The following is a 19,927-nucleotide window of genomic DNA, read 5'->3' on the forward strand; positions in this document are numbered from 1 at the left end:
GAACAGAAATATAGTCTACCATCGTATCTGCAAAGCTACGCTGTCTGCCTCGGTCACCGCGAATTCCGGTAACTGTTAAGCAACTTATTCACAATACAGGAAGTGAATGCGGTGCTGTAAGGCAACAAGCAAGACAAATGACTTACCTCTCGGCAGTCGTTGACGAGGTATCGGGTACGAGGCGTTCGGACGCTCGAATAGCTTCTACACCAAGAAGCAGAGCACAAATGTTGAGCAGGCATCTTCCTTGGAAGCTGTGACTATTCGTGGACACTCACACGATGTAGCTTGCTTTTTAAACAGGAAAAATCAGAACTGATAGTTCTGATTTTTCACAACACAACCGCTATACAACACAAGCCGTCTGGAGCGGACGCCGGCGACTCCGTGGACGCCGGTTCCAACCGGCACAGCCGCCGCACTGTCGCCTCTTCGAGCGCTCGCGGACAAATTTGCGAACGACCAATCATCGCTCAGAAAACGAATTCATCCTCATGGGAACCAATCAGTAATCACTACCACCGGATGTCTCCATGACGTTCAATTTATGACGTTTTCTGACGTCCGATGACATGAAACGCATGAAGCGCCTTACTTTATCCCGCAAAGGAACCGGCTAGTTTCGGGCCCTTCGTGTCGGCGTTGCCGGAGCAGCTCGCCGTAAAGTTTCGAAATATGATCGGTGCAGCGGGGACGCACGCGAAGCGTCTTTGCCGGTGCGCTGCCCCCCTCCACAAGAAGAAGGAGGGCGACTGAGGGGGCCCAGCTAACTAGCCGCGGAGGTCGAGGTGGGGGACGGTATTGGGATGGCAGGGTGTCGGGCTCGCCGTTTGTTCTCTGCTTTGCCATCCACGGCACGGCGCGCCCACTACACTCATGTTTGACGCCTCTGGTAGGCCCGTCGGCGCGGTGCTGCAGCAGTAGAATGGCGCAGCATGGTGGCCCATAGTTTTCTTCTCGAAGACCCTCAAACCTACCGAGCAGCGCTACAGCACTTTTGGCCGCGAGTTACTGGACGCGTACCTCGAGACCAGCATTTCTGTTTCTTCCGTGAAGGCCGCGCTTTCTTCATTCAGCCGACTACAAGCCCTTGACCTAAGCTTTCCACTCTGTCAACAGCCAATATTCCCCAGGGGAGATTCGACAGCTCGCCTATCTTCCTGAAATATGCACAGATATCAGGTGCGTACCGGGAGAAGGAAGCGCTCCTGCCGACGCATTAAGTCGCGTTGCCGCCCTTCCTGCCACCACGCAGCGCTTTTCCTAGGAAGCCCTCGCCTCTGCCGAACTCCACGATGAAGAGCTGGAGCGCTTGCGCACCGCTAACACCCCTCCCCCTCGAGCTGCAAGACTTCCTGGCATTTACCCGTTCCCGTCCTGTTCCCGACACTTACGTTACCATCTGTTGCGACACTTCGACTCCTCAATCTAGGCCTTTCGTTCCTGTCACGTGTCGCAGGGCGGTCTTCTCTTCTCTCCACGACTTGGCACAGCCTGGTATCCGGGCAACTCAGAAGCGTGTCGCGCACCGCTTTGTGTGGCCTTCGGTGAACCGAGACTTCTGCGCCTGGGTACGATCCTGTCACCGCTGCCAGCGTGCGAAGGTCCACCGCCACGTCTGCCCCCCCCCCCCCCCCCCCCGGAAGTTCCAGCTTCTTGACGGGCGTTTCGACAACGTGCACCTTGATATGGTCGGCCCTCTCCCATCGTCAGCCAGCTGCCGATATATCCTAACCGCTGTCGACCACTTCTCACGTTGGCCCGAGGCCACGCCGATGGCAGACGCCACCGCAGAGACCGTCGCCAACACCTTCGTCGCTTCGTGGGTCTCTCGGTTAGGCGTGCAGTCCCGTGTCACTACGGACCAGGGCCCACACTTCGAAAGCCTTTTGTTCAAGGGCCTCACCGACCTCCTCTGAACAAATCGCGTCCGAACCGCATCATATCACCCTGCATCCAACGGCCTCGTAGAGCGCCTTCATCGCCCAAGAGGACAGGGCACACTTGGTACACCACCTGCCTTTGGTGGTCCTCGCCATCCGCACAGCCGTCATGACCGACATCGGGTGCAGTACGGCTGACCTCGTGTACGGCTGTGCACTGCATCTCCCAGCCGACTTCTTCGTGCCGCCTTCCCCCAACCCGTCAACATGCCTTTACCTGGACTGCCTTCATCGTTTTTTCGACAAAATTCGTCCCGTTGCCACCCGCGCTTCCTCTACCCGCCGTGTTCACGTCTCCCAAGACCTGTTATCCGCAACGCACGGCTTTCTGCGCACGGATGTCGCTCACACCGCCCTACACTGGCCGCCCACATCCCGTCCTCGGTCGCCAGGGCAAGAACTTACGCATCTCTATCAACGGCGGAGAACACGTGGTTGCCGTCGACACGTTAAAGCCGGCCTATAGACCTAGCTGCCGTCCATTCCTACAGCACCGATTCCTCCGACTGGCACCATTTCCCTCCAACGCTTGCTATCCCGGCATCAACCAACCCTTCCCCTTTATGCCCGAAGCCCATCAAGAGACACGTCACGTGGACCTACAGCTTCAAGCGGACAGTAGCGGGGGGCGGGGGGCATGTAGCAGTCGACGGAAATTGACGACGAGCGCCGCCATGGTCGTTTCGTCACGACACGTATCTCGCGCATGATTTTCCATCGAGCGCGCGTATCATGGTCATTCATTCTGTTGTGGCCTGGCTGCCCCATTAAGCACTTCTTCACATTGCTTCACACTCTAAGCCCTGCATCATTACATAATTACTTATAAAACGGCAGAATTTACTGATCGATAAAGTATGTATCACACGTCAAAGTAGAGTAAATAATCTTACGTCTATCGTTACTCGTAAACTGTAATGCTGCAGCGATCTTTCTATGACGCATTACTATTTTACACGCGGACCTTTAACCTCGTAAACGAACGAAAAGTAAATGAACAGAGAAGGAAACAGAAAAAGAATAAATATGCTGTAGCGCCTATTCGCAGATTATTTTGATCGTTTGTTTTTTTCTTCCTATCGGAATTCTACCTCGAATGGGTATATACACGTCAGGCTGGGCATCTATAAGTTGGCTGGGTCGTCGGCTGTGGGTACACAATATACCATTTTTGATGCACCGCTATCTGCAAAAATTATATATCAGTACGTCACATATATCTGTATAGAAAAAAATAACACAGGAACAACTGATTGCAGATAAATAGGTAAAACTAGGTCGTTTGTTGGCGAAATTAGCAAATAACTATAACGACATGCTAGGGCGGCACTGCAAAGTGTGGTCGACGTCCCGGCAGTGAGAGTATGGTGAGTTAGAATGAATGGTGTGCTGAACGACGACTGAAACCGGGTCGTGACGACGGGCCTGCCGATAGGTGGCTACCAAGGGCCCGACCCGCTGCCGCTTCTTGCGCCCTGACGGCCATGTGACCCCATGTGCAAAGATCACCTGGGAGCGCCAGGGGGTTCGGGGGGTCTGGCAGATACAGGGGGGGAGAAAAAAATGTGGGCGTGCTGATACGTCACGCTTCGGATATATGATTACGACGGACGGTCGAGTTCGCGTTTTGGAATGTTGTGGTAAACGCAGTGTTTCAATGCCTTTCGATTCCTTCGTGGGATAATTGTGAGATAATTTTCTTCGAAGGATAAGGAATACCTCTCGTTCTGCTACATCGCTTCTGCACGAAATCCCCTAATTAAAGAGGATAATTAATGAATTTTAGGTAATTAGTGACCTTGTAGCTACAAACTTTCTTCGAGTGAATGTTCGCCTAGCCATATATAACTCAAACAAAAAATCAAGAAATAAATAAAAGGGAGGAATGGAGTGGACTTTCACTGCTGTAATATATCATGGAGCCAAGCTTGTACAAGATACTAAAAAAAAAACGTATTCAAGTCAAGGTACTAAATACTGCCTTTTAAAAGTATTTGTAAGATACCAAGTTACTCCCAAAAGCACTTAAGGCAAAGTAACTTGAGCAGATTATTTTTGTTATGTACAATTCTGTCTGAAGCGCTCACATGTTTTGTGAGATAGCACATAGGCATTCCATTCCAGTCTCCTTGGGTATATCACACAGATACGTTATGTATAGATGAATGTATTTGGAAGTGCCTTTGATAGTCATAAACGTATATTTCAGGTAGTTTGCACTCACAGCAGAGTACATACTCGTCTGCTGCTTGTCTGTATATGCCTTGACCCACTTGAAACATTCAAAGAAAAGTATCTCAGCTTATCTTCCTTTTTGAGACATGGTGGAAGGCTGCTAAAAATTTGGCTGCAGGATTTTTTTACATGCCATTGTTGTACAACCCAACATGATGCGCTTGTCGTATAATGCAATGATACACTGGTGCACAATGTATAAAGTTTTTGGGCGCGACAGACTGACCATTATGATACACGCTCTGAAAGCCACACAAATCTTTCCATACTCACGCTGAAATTTTGTTTAAGACGCCATTTCCGAAAACAGCGCCATGTACTAATAGATGCGGAGCATTGGGAAAATCAGCCAGACACCTAAGCCAATTCTTGACATCAAATTATGCAAGCTGAAGTACATCTCCTTATTTACCCCATAACATGTAATCGCGTCGTTTTGACAAGAAAAAGTCGGGGTGTACTATGTATTTGTCGCGAACATCGTACTAGACGTAGTGGAAGGTGAGATCCTGCTTAGACAGAAAGTCACATCATGTAGGAACACTCTGTCTCTTTTATACATTCGTCGTAGAGGCAATGGTACGATTTCAGAACAGGGTTTATACATTATGTCACTGCTCTCCCCCTTTTCCGGCTTTTCGCGATGCAACAAGCTTTCTATTTCACAGTTGATATATAATCAGAATGAATCAGCTGGACTAGAAAGCACACCATGCTTTCTAGTGCAGCTGTTCTGCCGCCCAAATTTTGGAAGATTGCTGCAGCAGAACCAACAATCCCAAACAGGGTCAAGTCCGGGCCACTCCGCGAACAAACCTGCGGCGGCCCTCTTGGTGTTGGGGGTCACTATGCGTTAGAATGTTAAGTGCCCTTTTATGGTAACATGGCATGCCGCGACTGGGAGGTAACCCGGGTTCGAATCTCGGAGAAAGCTGTGCTGTCTGAGGCTGGGCTTTGCTCATACACTTTAAGACAAATGGCAGCAGAGTTGCCTATGAAGTCTGTCCAGAACGCCCCCCCCCCCCGCTCCGTTCGAGCAGCATGTGCCGCCAGACAAGCATGCAGATAGCTCGGAAGTGTCCACCACCTGCTATGCTACGCAGACTGTGTATACCGTCCTATTTTGATACAGCATTCAGGGTTACCCCCCCTCCGTAATCTCACTAATCTTTCTCATTTCTAGAAAGACATCGTCTCGTGATACATGCCGAGCGCCGCTGCTATTTTCATCTTCGTTCTTAAGGAAAAGTTTTGTGTGTCCGCTGCAAACGAAGCTGCTCCATAAATTAGACTTTTTCAGAAATTTGACCACCAGTATTGTTGTCTGACAACCCGCACTTTCACGCGTTTAGCTGGTGAATATTCGGGGAACAAGGACACTGTAATGCTTATTTTATTACAGTTTTTATCTTGTCGTTCCTACTTTTGCAACGCTCGTCCATTGCTTGCTATTGAATACTGGCATTCAACGAACCAGTCATATATAAAGAAATTTTATTGGCCTTATTTGATGGTGTGTACAATAAAAAAGCGCGGGATGTACACATGTAGGCAGTAAGGGCTAAAACAATGAGTGGGTTCCCCAAACACACTTCCTTCGGTTCTTACATAGAGTCTAATTTCTTGAAAGTACCGAGCAACAAGCAGTAGTTATGATGTGACTGTGAACAGCAGGCACATTTCCGAAGTTCTCTCCACTTGTACGTACACCAGCTAAGGGGTGCAGAACAAGATGAATAGAAAAGCAAACGAAACGTCGGGTGGCTTATCGTTAAGGGATAACAAGTGAAGATAATGCCGCATGCTTAGATGTAATTTATATCGTATCAAATACAATGCGGTTTAGTACATATGATCGCGGTATTTGATTAGGCAATCGTGTTTAAAGCACTGCGCGGTCCTACGTTTGTCACCCGGTCAGTGTCCGAAGCGACGAAGGTTTATCTGACCCCTGATTAAACTGTCGAAAACTCTTTATCCGCACACTTGGTGCGCTTCCCTATACTTATCCCGGCCACTTACCGGCCTAATAAAACGCGAATGAATACGCATCACAAACTCCGACCAGGTTCGATAATTCTTGCACTGCGCACGAGCCCAATGCTGTGCTCTAACCTGTGAATGACTGAGGGAAACGGTTTCTGAAAACTGTGCGAAATTAGAAAATATAACATCCAACGATTTGTTGCTGCTGACTTCTCTATTGAAACCGTGCTGTCTCGGCTCATACCGTGAGGTCCTGCAGTGGCCCTTCCCTTGCCTTTGATACACAATCCTGGCATACTTGTGCCTGGACGCGGTCCTTATGCGATAGCCGATTTCGAATGCGAGAAAACAAGCGCAGTTAAATTGCAAGGAATAGCAATTGCACATCGTCTAACCAAGTCTACGCGTACTTTACAATCAGTGATTTATGGAGGCCCCCTTACTAAAACCCTCAATTGTTTGGCGTCAGGTTGTGGATTCGGTTCCGGCAGAGGAGGCTGTCAGCTTTTCGGCGCAGCGAGCGAACGCCTAAAGGCCAGTTCCCACATATAGCGCTTTGCTACATAGCACTAGAAAATTGCGCTATATTTTCCTCCTCACATTGCTACGAACCGCTATAAAACCGCTCTTGCCGAAGTAGAGCCCCGGTCAACTTTTCTAGCGCTATATTGAGCGGTGAGTCTGCGTTAACCAATCATGAGCTTCTTTCAGCCGTGACGTCGCGGCAGCTTGGGTTTGTTTTGCTTCCGATCACTCGAAGCAGCAAGGCGGGAAGACGACGAAGACGACGACGACGCGAAAATGGCCACGAGTTTCATCTGCCAATGCATGGGTGTTTGGTTACTAAGTCTGGTATCGTGATCACAGCATCGAAAGTGTCATCCCCCTTGATGCTGCGGATACCCGACGCCGACAGTAAGCAATCACGGTAGCACCGGTGCATCACGTCGCAAAGAGATATCCCGTGACCCCAGCAGGATAGCGCTATGTGCTCGGTTGTATGTGAGAACGGCAAACGGAAAAACAGCGCTAGGTTTCGAGCGCTATTTTCTGGCCCTATATAGCGAAGCGCTATATGTGGGAACTCGCCTTAACGCATTGCCAATGCTACTGGAAGGGTTCGCCGAAGCGCAAAGATCGCTCAAGTCGGAGCGAGAATACGGCGACATGCACAGACCGACCACTGTTGCATCGCTTATCATCATTGTTGTAAGCAACAAACTATCAATTGCAAGGGAGTCAGAGATAACCTCAGCAAGCAACGACCTTGCACTGAGCTCGTATGCCCTTGAAAAACCATCAATCGACACTGTTCCGTTTCTCGACCGGCGCGGTGTGGACCTCCGCATTTCACGGAAAGGGCATGTGATACGAAACAGAAGAGTGCCTCGGATCCCCACAAAAATCCTTCCGCAAGGCGCGCAGCGAGCTTCAGCGCATCCATGTAAACAATCGCACGTGGTCGGGTGCCACGGCCGCGACCAAGCGCTCGCATGCATTGGATAGGCCGGTAAGCACACCAGTCATTCTAGCTCACCGTAGTGACAACATCTATATATGTTACTTATAGTTCAGCAGATGAATATTTACCGAGAGTTCAACAGCATTGCCCTCCTAGACTTCTCCCTTTTGCTTCTATATATGATATTGATGATATTAACTGATCCTTCATCAATACACTGCTGAACAATTGTCTTTAAAATACTTACTACGGCGAAAAAGGTACAGTACCATACCATACCATACCATTTGCCGCACGCGAGTCGTTTAGACGTCTTGATACAGATTGCATGGCCATGTATGGAACTTCAAGGCCTTGTATGTAACGAGTAGTAGACCATATGTTTTTAGAACAAATAATTTGCGAGGAAACCTACACACACTGACTTCACAAAACAATAAAACAAAATTTAATGTGACGTTCCGATGCCTCTTTGGGCATCATCATCAGCATAAGACAACAAATGGAACGCTATCGGAGTTACGTTTATAGCTTAGTCATGACCTTGTAGCAAACAGGTAGCGGCCCGTTGTGAGTGTTACATATGTTATCATCATGGTGAATATGCCAAGCTTCCAAAAATATTCGTACCCCCCCCCTCATCTATGTTAGTGTGCCACGGCCTTTGCATTCCTAAAGTCGAAAGAATATACCTCAAAGGCCCTGTGCCGCACATGGAAAAATCTGGCGTTGAATATACGCTGGAATGTGAACAATGCAGTGCTTCCTACGTAGGAGAAACTGGACGAAAGGAAGCCAAGAGATTAAAAGAGCATCGGCAACAGGTAGTCTAAACCACCCGCAGTGAACCACCGACAGAACTTGTCGAGCACGTGTTAAAAATACATCGTTCTCGCGACTTTCGCAATTCAAAGGCGGCGGCGGCATACGAACATAGATTGTAGTGGGAGGGGGGAGGACAAAACTTTTTTGGAATCTTGGCAGGATCACTGTGACGAAAGGCCACGTAACAGTCACAAAGGGCCGCTGCCTGATTGCTACAAGGTCATGACTAAGCTAAGTACAACTCGGACAACGTACCGTTTCTTGTTTTATACTGATGATGGTGCCTCATGAGCAGAGGTCGGCATTTCGACCCGAAAGAACTCAGGATCAGGATCATCTGATAAGGCGAGCGTGAGGCTGAAGCTGACCCACACTCATGCTCAGGCTGATATGGGGCGTGATCGGTGTGCACCATGAGCGCGATACTGAATCGCACTCATCCTCGCGCCACTGTTTATCGCAATCAGAACGTCGAACGAATGAGTTGATCCTGCATGCAGCGATCATCATGAGGGTGATTGCATTAGTGCGATCACGATATCAGGCAAAGGCCGTCCGTGTGATATCTAGGCTTTATCGCACTCACGCGATCACCATGTAGTTGCGCTGTTGGCACATGGCACCTGGCACGCAGCAAAGGCAGAGAGGGTGTGAATTTCCTCTTGTGATTATGCTTTCGGGCCAAAAATAGGTAAATCAAAGATCGCAATGGCAATAAAAAGCTGTTCGAGCCTGGGTGTGGGTCCTTTGGACACTGGTTGTGCAGGCAACAGGTGTTGCGCCACTGCTGCAGCGAAGAATCATGTCTGATCGCGTTGACGAGCTCTACACCATGGGTGACTTCACTTTCCCCGATTGGCTGCGGGACGACTTCAAATATATCGGCAGCTCTAGTGACGGCGAGAAAACATTTATGATGTCTTCACTGCAACACGCGAAAGATTGGAAAGAGAAGAGCAGTGGGGAATTTCAGGGCTGTGGATCTTTCCACAGCCCTCGGCATCCACGGTGTCCTTGATACCACGTTCCTGGTGCCTGAAGTTCGGCAGACGTCTGAACTTGATGAGTATCTTGCGGAGGAATATGGCGAGCAAGATGTCTATACCTTTTGGAAACACGACACATATCATAAGCTGGGTCGTCTCGCGGAGGTCTGCCTTGGCATTCCGGCCACTGCCGGTGGCGTCGAACGCCTTTTATCGGTGGCAGGTGTAATGCAAAGGGCGCGACAATCGTCACTTCTCCTGACTACAGAGGAAAAAGTCATCCTCGTGGCGGAAAGCGTGAAGGCGTCAAAAGCGCATAAAGCCCTTAGAAATTTGACAACGCAGCTGAATAAATAATTGGTATTAGAAGCACACTGTAGGCTACCGATTATGACAGATTTCCTAACTGTAGTGGCCATTGGCCCTCTCGTCACCAGTATGTGTACATGCCGAAGCAAAGTGCGACAAGCAGAAAAGGACACACACCACCACATGCCGGCATTGCAATATTCTAGCATCGTGACAACAGACATTTGGTCAACTGGCAACAGGTTCACAACGACACTGTGATCGGCGAAGACGAGATACGAAAAATCAGAGACGATGGAGCATGATAGCAACAGCTAAGAAAGCATCCAAAGACGAGCGTTATGCAAATATCGCCTCTTGTATTTGAACTTTATGGGCAGGGGCATGTTGAGGGTAGACAGCAGTGAAGCAGGGCATCAAACATAACATCAAACTAATCGGAATGGGACTGAACACATGGCGTTGCGAGCGCGCCCAGGAAGTGCGCGCTTCCCAATACTTTGCGCTTTTGCAGAACAACACAGTCGCGGTGATGAGCGCTATTACGCAATAATCGCGCTCAGGGCAAACAGCCTGATCGCAGTCAGATTATAATTCCCATGAGTGCCTGCAGAGGCGCGGTATCGTTATCGCAATACAGGAATCACGAGGTGCGTTCTTTTCGCTTGCACCTCCTTGCACCGAGCAAACCGGTTCGGAGGGTGCAGCACCTTTTCATTCTTTTCGTCCCCTCCTCGGCGCACTCTTGCCCCGCCCGCGTTCTTTTCGTAGTTCCCTCTGCCCCAGTTTCACGTTGAACTCAAAAACCTCTGCACCTTCCCGTACGTGGGTGAAGAAGTGTGGAAGCAGAAGACATCGTGAAATGGCTGCGACGTCGGTCTTCGAAATCTGGCCCCTGCTCGACGGGTAGAACTCGGAGGCCTCGTACATGTCGGCAAGTTGCTGGACACGGCCTTCAAGACAGTCGGAACAAACGTTTGTACTCGAATTCCAGGTACCTCGGCACGACAGTTTCACAATACAGAGGAATTGGACAGCGTTCATGCCTCTCGAGAACTTCGATTGTAGCACAAACCAAGCGCGATTCATAACACTCGTCTGCTGAGTCCGAATCAACTAGCTCCAGAAAGGCCGCCAGACTCGCGTTACACGCCATTACCGTCACAAGAGCCAGAAGAATGTGGGACTGCGCGTACGAACAAAACTCCACGCTCTACCAAAACTCAAAACTACGCAGCTACAGCCCCGCTTCGTAGCAGACGACAGTGCCCCCCCCCGCCCCTCCCGGCGCACAATTCCATTCTTTTCAAGGGTTTAGTCCCTTTGCACCTTTCACTACAATGGTTTTCGCGGTGTTCCCAACCCAGAAAACGGGGGATTTAGGTACAGCACTTTTTTTTCCCGAAAAGAACCCACTTACGAAATACAGATTACTGCCGTGAGCGCGATCACCACAGGTTTTCCTGATGTTATTTCAACGCGCCGTGATCGTCACAAGGGCACTTCAATGACGATTGTAATCACAGCCACACTTATCGCTTTGGTGATCGTGATGGCGGTTATTGTGGGTTATCGCGATCATGCGTGATTTCGCCGAGGTCTGCTAAGCAGGCATCGAAACGTTCTTTTTTTTTTGTTGTTGTTGTTGCTGTTGCGTTAAGTCATTTTGTGTAAGTTTCCTGATGACGTCCCCTGGCTTCTAGCCGGCAACGCCTTCAACAAATAATTTACCAACAGTCTTACAGTCAGTGGAAATCTTACGTTTCACGTTTTGTTTTCATCGTTTTATTTTTTATTTTTTTCGTGTTGGAAATAGCAGATCTATTTAGACAACCGTTTCTTTACACTGAAATAATGTAAAACCCTTCCCCAGAATGCTGACTCAATGCTGTCTCCGATGGCCATATTGGTGGAACGTAGACTCTGGAGATTGAGTGGGTGGCAGTACGGATCACTCTTTTATTTCGACGTAGATACAGTAGCACAATTGGATGTACCTTTCTAAGTTGTGGGCCTTCCCTCGTCCCTAGCTCTATGTTCTTTTCTTTTGTCATATTTTGTGAAACCTGAGTGCGGCTCCCGCGAACGGCGTGCCACAGCAGAGTGTTGGAACAATAGCTCTGATCTCAAGTGTTCCGTTATCGAAATGTTTGCGACTTATGTCCAAAGATAAGATATGAGGTACTCGGTTGTATGCTACGAACTAAAAGGAACAGAAGACTGCGTATGATCGGTTTTCGAGACCGTGTTTGTGCAACACTGGCGAGCTTGTTCGCTGCCTAGAATATTTATAACGGACATGAATATATATACCTAGATTCACTAAATAAGCTTATAGCTAATAGCTTATTTAGTGACTCTATATATACCCTATTACCTCAATAGAATGATAATCTACCTGACTCATTCTCCACAAGACCAGACTGGCCTACGTCGTGACAGACACTACTCAATACCATATTACACAGAAAAACTTTATATAACATGGCGAATTACACCTGGTCGGTTTCACGTCAGTTCAGGCAGGGAGGTCCCATCGACCTCTTGGAGTTTCATTATTTTTTTATATTTAGAAGCTCATCGTACATGATGACCAAAGTAGTATGGGATCAGCTCAAGTATCCGGAAACTCACATCTTCGTCTGGACGCCATTAATTAGCAATTAGAGCTAATTGGGACCCCCCACATTATTCAGGACCCACCAGGGCGTCATTACACTAATTGGGGATCATCTAAGACACGTCCAGACCACTGTGTGAGTTTCTGGCTACTTGAGCTGATAAAAAATAAAAAAATAGGTAGAAAATAAAATAAAAAGATAGAGATAGAGTGGAGAGAAGGAGTTTAGTTGACGATCAACGACGCCATCTTGTAGAAAGCGGTCCGGAACGGCCGCTGACTGTCGCTGGGCGACGGAGCACGGAGGCAAGTTGCAAAGCATCGCAGCACCAGTTCCGGACATCCTGTGACGTCAGCTGTGACGTCATCATGGCATGTCTGGGCAAGTTAGGACAGCTCTGGACATGCAAGGAGAAAAACACTCGTAATACAGAGGCTGGGAAAGCAAGAGTATGCAAACCATCAATAGCTAACAAGAAAAAACAATTAGTTACACAACAAATGAGCAAACCAGAACAGGAGCGCAGAACCATGCGACTGCTCCATCCGAGAGGCAGGCAGAAACTGACTCGTAATGCTTTTTTGTCCTGTATAAAGCCCCGCAGCTGCACCCCCTAGCGGTTACTTTCTCAACTAATCTCACAACAAAATTATTAAGAATCACGCCAGCGCTACTGCCGTTCCCAAGGCAGAAGATGATAGAAAATGCCGGGGATGCCCGGACAACAGCAACCAGCACTGGCACGAAAATCGCAAACAAAGCGGGAACAAAGTTGACGAAAGCACTAGTTACGCAACAAATCACCTCACCACAGCAGGAGCGCAGACCGATGCGACTGCTCTCCGTGACAACCAGCCAGAAACTGAGCGAGCGCGGGGAGCGCACGTCTTCTCCCAACGAGAGCCAGAGGTGGACTGACGTAAGCGCCACTCTACGGGTGCTACGCATGCGCGCGCTCGTAGCGCCCTCTGCGCGCTCCTACCGCCACCTGCGAGAGGCTAAGTGAGAAGAGCATTCCTGCGCCCCCTGCTGGCCGTTCTCATTGGTCCAGACATCATCCCATTGTCTCAGGGCTACCCTGTTTTTTTTCCAATAATGCTCCTTTGGTCAATCTGCAGTGAAGCCACGGTATGACGTCATCATGCACCTGCGTGCGCTCTAGACAGGGAACCCTATTATTTATTGAATCGCTATCCCAAGATTATTTCCTCTATTGTTCTATAACGATTGAATAGGAAACTATTGCAGAAGAGCACCATGCATGAAAGCTGATCGTAGGAATTCCAAAGTCTTACTAAATGAGACTTGCAAAAGAACAAAATATCCTAACACGTAACTCCATCAACGACAAATAAGAGGACTAGGCACTCAACAAATCAACAAAGAGTACGGGTAAACAGGAGCGCAGAACTCAGGGCAGCACTATTGTCAAGACAACAATGTTCCTTGTCAAAAGATAAAAAAATACTAAGCGTCAACAAAGGAAAGCATGCGTATCGGGGCATGTCAGGACAAATCGTACGACTGCTGGGCAACAGAGGAAAACAAACACTTGAACAGAGTGAAAAAGGCACTCACCATCATTTTTCCTGTTCACAGCATTCCCTCATTGTAAATCCGCTCGTCACAAAATCCACCTGCCTCGTCGAACACCATTCACCAGTGACGAACCACATCCGCACCCCATCAGAGGCAGACAGAACCCCACCGAAGCTACGCTCTTCCACTGACGGCCAACGCCAGGAGCAGAATTTGCGTGTCGAGACCCGTCAGTGTCCAAGAGAGAAGTGAATCCTTGCGCCCCCTGCTGGCGGTTCTCATTGGTCGTGACGTCATCCTATTGTCTCAGGGCTACCCTGTTTTTTTCCACTAATGCTCCTTTGGTCAATCTGCAGTGAAGCCACGGTATGACGTCATCATGCACCTGCGTGGCTCAAGGACGCGTGCGCTCGAGACAGGGGACCTATTATTTATTGAATCACTATCCCAAGATTATTTCCTTTATTCTTCTATAACGATTGCATAGGAAACTATTGCAGAAGAGCACCATAGACAAGAGGAGATTGTAGCATTTCATTCCCAAAGTCTTACTGTACAGGAAAAAAAATGGTTCAGCAAGACATAAAGTCACACACCTGTCCCCCTCGCGGTTACTCTCTGAACTAAATGAATCGCAAAATTATTAAGAATAGCTCTACTCCCATTCAGGGCAGCACTATCGTCAAGAATATGCCTTGTACAAAAAGAAAAAAACTACATGTAGAAGGAAAGCATGTCAGAACAATCCCAGGCATGTCAGCACATGTTTGTCAGACAAGGGGGGAAAAAGCGAAAAGAAACAAAGAAGGAAACCAGCATCAAACTATTTCTTCTTATTCAAAAACAGTTCTCATCATAAATCTGCCCAGGACAATACACACTATTTTTCTATTGCCACACTTTTTTCCAGTAACGGTCAATGCATTGCTACAGACTGCGTGACGTCATCACATCCTGTCTGAAGAAGACACCAACACACTACACAGACAAAGACTCCTATTATTTATTGAATCGCAAGATTATTTTCTTTGTCCTACTCTTAATGACATTGATTCTCTCATTAAAATTCAACAAAAAAGCACCCCGCATATTAACGATTTTCACCCCAAAGGCTCATCATGGTCATTACAATTACAGTAAACTGCCACTGCTCTTTTAAAATAATAAGTGAGACCACTCAACATCACCTCCAGGCTTATGTAATACGTGACCCTTCCTATGCTCATACATTCGTTGTCTGAGGCTACACCTGCGAGCAAAAAAGGCGCGGAAGCCGGGTGGGCAAAGTTCCATTCGCGCATTGCGAGCATAATGGCGGGAAAGCCTGGGAGCAAAGTTCTATTCGCGCATTCCAAAGCACAAGACAGAACGCCTTTACGGGAACACGATAGCATTCCTATACTATATTAATGATTATTGCATTGCAGTTTAGAAAAACTACAACTAAACTATAATTTTAGGAGCCCAACTTTCTATGGAAACTATAATTGCCCTATTACTTGGATCGCTACTAATGAAGCGCACCAAATTTTTCTCTCTTCCCATTTCAGCCTTGTCATGCAGGGAAGCAGACTCATATCCAAAATAATTAATTTACACTGAGGGTGCCGTGCTTCAGGAATTCCTATCCTGCGCTCAGATGCAAGCATTTCTTCACGGATACCTTTAACAGCTGACTTCCTCAACATATCGAACACCCAACAAAATCAAACAAACAATCAGAGAAACCCTCTTCTCAGCTGCACCATGCGACTTTCTTCTGCGTAAAATCGGTGATTTGAAGAAGAGAGCAGCGAAAAATTGCGCGCGCTTGTGCTCGACCTGAAGCATATGCCAATAAACCAAGAAAAAGGCACTCATGTCTGGTATCTGATAGTGCCACATACACAGACGCATTGTCGCAAAGAAAGCACAGGACACGGATACACAAATTTCCTTAGGTGAGCAGGGAAAAGGCTTAAGACCACAGGTCACGACACATCGCCACGCGGCTAGCACAACATGACACCAACAAGATACTAGCAGCGGGAAGAACTGCAACACTGCTAAACAAGTCCAGACATGCCACGATGGCGTCACAAATCAGGAAGAAAAAAAAAGAAAAAAAAGCACACGCACGCACGCACAGAGGACAACGCATTAAACACACGGAGCGCTCAGGAATAATTGTAGCGTCACCGCACATCGCTACGAAGCTAAACGTCTAACACAAGACGACACCAACAAGATATTAGTGAAGGGTAAAAATTGCAACGCTACCGAACAAGTCCAGACATGCGACATCGCATACAAAACACTGCTCATCGGGGAAAAGGCCTAAGCCTGCGGCGGATCATCATAGAGCGTACACAACTTCATTTTTTCTATTTTGCGTAAACTAAACGCGGTCTGCTTGGAAAACGACGTACAAATTTTCTTAACGAGCAGAGAAATATTTCTACTCCGTGCTCAGATACCAGCATTTCTGCTCAGATACCTATAACGGCTGACTTCCTCAACATATCGAGGAAAGCGAATACTAACACTCAACATATAACAAAAAACAAACAAATTCCATTCTCATGAACTCTCTCCTCTGCCGAGCGGCTTTCTCCTGCTCTACCTGGATGCTGACTGTTTCCCCTCATCTACATTCTAAGTAAAAGCCGTGAAAGGAGAAAAGAACCGCGAAAAATTACACGCATGTGTGCTCCAATAGCTGTAACTGCAAGAAACCGTAGCGCACGCCAATACACTGAGAAAAAGACACCTATTTCTGCCACCAGATAATTCTTGCATAATGCCACATACACAGTCGCATTACCCTTGCGTAAAGAAAGCACAGGACAGGGATACACAAATTTCCTTAGGTGAGCAGGGAAAAGGCTTAAGACCTCAGATCACCACACATCGCCACGCGGCTAGCACAACATGACACCAACAAGATACTAGCAGCGGGAAGAACTGCAACACTGCTAAACAAGTCCAGACATGCCACGATGGCGTCACAAATCAGGAAGAAAAATAAAAGAAAAAAAGCACACGCACGCACGCACAGAGGACAACGCATTAAACACACGGAGCGCTCAGGAATAATTGTAGCGTCACCGCACATCGCTACGAAGCTAAACGTCTAACACAAGACGACACCAACAAGATATTAGCGAAGGGTAAAAATTGCACCACTACCGAACAAGTCCAGACATGCGACATCGCATACAAAACACTGCTCATCGGGGAAAAGGCCTAAGCCTGCGGCGGATCATCATAGAGCGTACACAACTTCATTTTTTCTATTTTGCGTAAACTAAACGCGGTCTGCTTGGAAAACGACGTACAAATTTTCTTAACGAGCAGAGAAATATTTCTACTCCGTGCTCAGATACCAGCATTTCTGCTCAGATACCTATAACGGCTGACTTCCTCAACATATCGAGGAAAGCGAATACTAACACTCAACATATAACAAAAAACAAACAAATTCCATTCTCATGAACTCTCTCCTCTGCCGAGCGGCTTTCTCCTGCTCTACCTGGATGCTGACTGTTTCCCCTCATCTACATTCTAAGTAAAAGCCGTGAAAGGAGAAAAGAACCGCGAAAAATTACACGCATGTGTGCTCCAATAGCTGTAACTGCAAGAAACCGTAGCGCACGCCAATACACTGAGAAAAAGACACCTATTTCTGCCACCAGATAATTCTTGCATAATGCCACATACACAGTCGCATTACCCTTGCGTAAAGAAAGCACAGGACAGGGATACACAAATTTCCTTAGGTGAGCAGGGAAAAGGCTTAAGACCTCAGATCACCACACATCGCCACGCGGCTAGCACAACATGACACCAACAAGATACTAGCAGCGGGAAGAACTGCAACACTGCTAAACAAGTCCAGACATGCCACGATGACGTCACAAATCAGGAGAAAAAAAGCACACGCATGCACGCACAGAGGACAACGCATTAAACACACGGAGCGCTCAGGAATAATCGTAGCGTTACCGCACATCGCTACGAAGCTCAACGTCTAACACAAGACGACAACAACAACAAGATATTAACGAAGGGTAAAAATTGCAACACTGATCAAGTCCAGACATGCGACATCGCATACAAAACACTGCTCATCGGGGAAAAGGCCTAAGCCCGCGGCGGATCATCATAGAGCATACACAACTTCATTTTTCTACTTCGCGTAAACTAAACGCGGTCTGCTTGGAAAACGACGTACAAATTTTCTTAAGGAGCAGAGAAATATAGAAATTTCTACTCCGTGCTGAGATACCAGCATTTCTGCTCAGAAACCTGCAAAATTAAGCACTGCTTACTTCGTCAAGATATCGAACACCCAACAAAATCAAACAAACAACCCCACTTCCACTGGTAGAACACTATTCAGCTTTTACGCAGGAGGCTTTCTTCTACATAAAAGTAGAGAAAATAAGAAAAAGAGCAGCGAAATATTACACGCACTTTTGCTTGACTTAAAAAACCTGAAGCATATGCCAATAAACCAATAAAAAGACACTCATGTCTGGTATATGATAGTGCCACATACACAGACGCATTACCCTTGCGTAAAGAAAGCACAGGACAGGGATACACAAATTTCCTTCAGTGAGCAGGGAAAAGGCTTAAGCCGTACCGCCTAGGAATAATCGGGGAATCACCGCTTATCGCTACGCGGCTAGCACAACATGACAGCAACAAGATATCAGCGAAGGGTAAAAATTGCAGCAAGAAAGACACTACTGAACAAGTCTAGACATGCGACATCGAATGCCAAAACACTGGTGATCGGGGAAAAGGGCTAAGCCTGCGGCGGATCATCATAGAGCATACATAAGTTCATTTCGCGTAAACTAAACGCGGTCTGCTTGGAAAACGACGTACAAAGTTTCTTAGGGAGCAGAGAAATATAGCAATTTCTACTCCGTGCTCAGATACCAGCATTTCTGCTCAAAACCCTGCAAAATTAAGCACTGCTTACTTCATCAAGATATCGAACACCCAACAAAATCAAACAAACAACCCCACTTCCACTGATAGAACATTATTCAGCTTTTACGCAGGAGGCTTTCTTCTACATAAAAGTAGAGAAAATAAGAAAAGAGCAGCGAAAATTACACGCACTTTTGCTCGAATAGCAATAAGAGAAAAAAATAAAATAAAATATCGACACACACGCTAATAAACTGTGACAAAGACACCCATTTCTGCTATCAGATAATTATTGCGTAATGCTAAATACTCATTTGCATTGTCCCTGCGTGAAGAAAGCACAGGGCAGGGATACACAATTTATCTTAAGCGAGCAGGGAAAGTCACTTCTACTCGAACAGCTTAATACCATAAAGTCTGAATTTTTGCAAAGCAAATAAAGCTTGAACAGCGCTACGAACGTGAGAGACACATACCAACAAACAAACATACAAACAAACAAACAAACACTTCTATTCATTTCTATTGATAAAGGCGTAAACCACACTACAAGAACAAAGCACGCGGCTTCAGGAAAGCGTATCAAATGCATCGCAACAGGACCGGCTCTCATAAAATAGCCTGCCCAAAACGAAGACTTCACCAGGTTCGCGAGGTAATTCCATTAAAAACGCTCTCGGTCTATCCTACAGATAGCAATGCAAGCGCTGCTTCCCTTATTTTTTAAGCCACTATTCCACGCAATGGCACATAAATGTATCACTCGTGTCACATGAAAAAGCACACACAAAGAACTTACTTGTCAAGTGGGATCCCTGGTTCACACATACACAGACACACACTCACATTTTCACAATCACAAACACAAAGTCCACCACAACCACATAAATCCATATTATTCCTCAGGTCAATAATTATCCTACCATCGTCAAAAGATGGCTCACTCTTGTATGCGATCGCAAAGCGATAGGTCCTCGTTCCGGATGTAATAGGATATCGCCACTCGGCCGACGCGAACCAAAAAAGAAAGAAAGGAATGCGCGTTCGCTATACATCCACAAAGAAAACGGTGTCGTGCTTCTACGCAGCGCTCATCAT

General features: G+C 47.2%; 1 protein-coding gene and 1 long non-coding RNA gene across 10 annotated transcripts in view; both read right to left on the reverse strand.

Annotated features, from left to right (window-relative positions):
* LOC135378930 (caspase-7-like) overlaps positions 1 to 19,927 on the reverse strand; it is a 271,342-nt gene that overhangs the window by 231,767 nt on the left and 19,648 nt on the right. Inside the window, exon 2 of one of the 9 annotated variants that reach the window (XM_064612106.1) lies at positions 147 to 260. The exons of the other annotated variants lie outside the window; for them this stretch is intronic. The gene's annotated coding sequence lies outside the window, so the exon portion shown is untranslated. The remainder of the gene's footprint in view (positions 1 to 146; positions 261 to 19,927) is intronic. 9 annotated transcript variants of the gene reach the window in all.
* LOC135374971 (uncharacterized) lies at positions 12,542 to 19,786 on the reverse strand. Its single transcript, XR_010417154.1, has 3 exons — positions 19,629 to 19,786; positions 13,946 to 14,004; positions 12,542 to 12,764 (listed from the first exon to the last, which is right to left on the reverse strand). It is a non-coding gene; the product is annotated as an uncharacterized LOC135374971 (long non-coding RNA).

This window comes from Ornithodoros turicata, chromosome 1 (genome assembly GCF_037126465.1).
Source record: "Ornithodoros turicata isolate Travis chromosome 1, ASM3712646v1, whole genome shotgun sequence".
In the NCBI taxonomy this organism is placed as follows: Eukaryota; Metazoa; Arthropoda; class Arachnida; order Ixodida; family Argasidae; genus Ornithodoros; species Ornithodoros turicata.